Source organism: Mesoplodon mirus (assembly GCF_964341445.2).
Source record: "Mesoplodon mirus genome assembly, chromosome: 6".
Lineage (NCBI taxonomy): Eukaryota > Metazoa > Chordata > Mammalia > Artiodactyla > Ziphiidae > Mesoplodon > Mesoplodon mirus.
Window position 1 is genome coordinate 70,532,132 of NC_138982.1, and position 3,385 is coordinate 70,535,516.

Genomic DNA, 3,385 nt, shown 5'->3' on the forward strand with positions numbered 1-3,385 from the left:
TACACTGTGAATTTAAAAGTGACAGTTTCCCAGCAGTTCAAGAGACTCTGAGACATTGTGAATATCAGGTGTAATCACGTGTTTCCTTCCCCAGAAGAATGTGTCCCCATTTGTCTCTTCTCTGCAAAGAGATACAGGACATTAAATCACAAAGGAGAGAAAAGACAGGAAGAAGAGTAGATTTAGAAAATCACTTAGTAGTTGCCTTAGGACTTGCACACAGAGTTTACAAGATGAAAGAAAGTGAAGACACAATCACTTTTAATAGTTCCTTGGAAAAACTCCATCCCCAAATGTCCTTCATTCTTGTTGCTATTTGTTGAAGGTTTGCAAAGCTAAGTGTGTTTTATGCTAATTGGCTTTATCTGACATCCCTTTATCATTTGAAATTAATAGACAGCCTCGTAGATACAAGGTTAATGGAATATCTTCTCCTCCTCAGATTTGCAACTTGGCGATTTCCCCAAAACACCACTTTCATCTTTATATAAGCGATCATGTCTATAAAGTCTTCTTAAAAAGACATACTGTCTAATCCCATCAACCCATTTGTGAAACGTTCCAGAGGGAAATTGTTACACTGTTATTGTAGAAGCTGTTCTGCTCTTTGCATGCTCCTAAATGCCCAACAGATTTGACATCCTCTTAGCATGGTGGGGCGATAGCAGCTGACGTGCCAAGCACTAAGCAACAGCTGGCCCCATAGCAAAGCCCCTTCTTCTTTGCTTCTTTGGAATGATGCCACCTGAGAAAAGGAACACTTAATGTGCACTAGAACCAATCTTCATCCCAAAGTGCAAAGATGATAGAGGCCCTCTCTCCTCTCCTTCTGCTTCTCCCTTTCGAGGAATGCTGGCTGTGGTGACACTTGGAAAGCAGGTATGAAAATGTTTGGGAAGGCTTCTCTGTGTATCTGTGAGGGACAAGAGGAGAGGGGAGGAGCGGCAGTAGATAGGGTGACAGTTTTTGGCCTTTAGAGAAAAAAGTCGAGGGACTCAGCAAGTTTATTTCTGTTTGTCCAACTCCAGTCACCAAAGGGAATGAGAATTGAGGGAGGCAGATTGCATGCAGAGTCCATAATGATATTTATATGCTTTATGCTCCCAGGGCTCCAAGGGCTCCAAAGTCTTAAATAGCATTATGCCAGCATTTAAGACATGCAAAAGGGTATGAAGAATAAAACGAAACAAAATGAAACCCAATACATGCTGTATATACATGTCCCATCTCCCCCTCCTGTATCCCACCCCAAAAGTAATCACTATCCTAAATTTGTTGTTTACCACTGCATGCTTTCCAGGCTTTTGCTACAAACTAATTGCTTTGCATCTTTTGAAACCTTATTTACATCTGTATCAGATGTAAATAGAAACAGATATAACAGAAAAACACAAAATGAAAGCAGCTTAAACAGAATACATGCTTATTCTTCTATCACATAGGAGAAAGTTGGGGGTGGGCCAGCAGTGTCAATACAGTGGTACCTAGGAATCTGTTTCATCCTAGCTCATGGTTTCCACTTTCCAAGGCACCTTAAAGTCTAAAGTTAGCTTCTGGCGTTTCAGCCACTATGGTCACCTTGCGGGCTAGAAGAAGGGGATAAGGCTGAAGGACAAAAAAGGGTCATCAGCGGCTGAGCGCAGCTCCTTTAAAAGTTCCTGGAAGTCCTAGTCATCACTTATACTTACAGCTCATTGGCCAGAACTAAATCACATGACCACACCAAGCTGCAAGGTCCCCTTTATCTGGGAAGCAATTTACCAAGTAATATTGGTGTTCTATTGCTAAGAGGGAAACAAGAGTGGCTTAAGCAACTGTAGTCTCTGCAAAGATTCATGGTCTGTGTATGCTTGTTTTTGCTTAATTGCATTTGTGAGATTCATCTATGTTGAAAGTTATAGCCCCGATTCATTAGTTTTCACTGTTCTATACTATTTCATTTGTGAATAGTCTCTAACTTATTTACCCAGTCTCCTGTTTTGTTTTGTTTTGTTTGTTTTTTTTAATTCTCTTTTGGGGTTGGTGAAAACAAAGGTTTATAGAAATGATGCTATGAGCATTCTCATATGTGTCTCCTCATTCATACATATGAGTGTTTCTCTAGCACTCTTAATGGGGAGTGGAATTGCAGGGTCAAATGTATGCACTTCTCCAACTTGGCAAGGTATTACTGAATATTTCTCAAGGGTGATAGCACCATTTCATTGACCCCAGTCAATGGTGTCCCTGAAACTCCACTTTCTCAACAACCCTTGGTATTGAGACTTTATAGATCTTTGCCTTTGATGAGTGTAAAATAGCTTCCCACTGTGGCTCTCTTTTCATTTTCTTGGATATTAATATAGATGAGTGTCTTTCGTGGTTTGTTTGTTTTTTTTTTTTTTTGGACGATCTATGTTTCATCTTCTGTAAACTGTCCATCTTTTTTGTCCATTTTTCAAACATCAAGTTGTTTGCTTTTTTCTTTTTGGTTCTTTATGTATCCTGGCTACCAGTCCTTTGCCAGTTATGTGTGTTGAAGATATTTTTCTCCCAGCTGGGATTTGCCCTTTCACTTACTCTATAGTATCTTATGATTAACAGAAATTTTAAATTTTAGTGTAGATGAATTCATTGAACTATTTTTAATTTTTTTATCTTAAGAAATATTTTCTTCTCCAAGTTCAAAACATTTCTCTATTTTCACATTTTAATCTTCAATTTACTTATACATAAAATTTATTTTCTGAGATAAAGTTCCAATTTTCCTTTTTACCATTTGACTAATCAATCATTAGCCCTAACACCACTTATTAAGTAGTCCTTATTTTCCTCATTAGTCTGCAATGCCAGGTATGAAACATATTGTTTCCAGATATTGATAGGACCTTTTTTGGCTCTTTCATTCTTTTTTACTAGTTTACTTGTCATTCTGTCAATAAGATGCTGTCTTAATTAGCACAGCTTTAATCACGAAGTTAGTACGGGATTAACAGCGTGATAGACAAGTGAACCAATGAAACAGAATAAAAGAGCCAGTGTTTTCCTGTGTTCTGTGTCCTTTCATGTGATGGTCAGTCAGGTGCAGCCATAAGAGGAGACACAGGAGACACTCAGGAAAACAAAGTCTATTATACTCACAGGTCCTACAGCGGGGTCACAGCAGCTCTCTCCTCTCTGGTATTCAAGCTGCACCATCTAGCCACCTTGGTCTCTCTGGATTGTAGCTCCATCTCCGGAACTCAGAGAGTCCACCTGACTCCCCTTGGGTGAGCATCTCTGAAACTTGGTGTGGAAACTCTCTCAAGGCAATAATCTGGGGCAAACATAGGGCTCAGCTCATTTGTTTTTCACATTTCAGGAATCACTGTCCTTCTTTGCCTGATGTCCAATGTCACAAAAACCA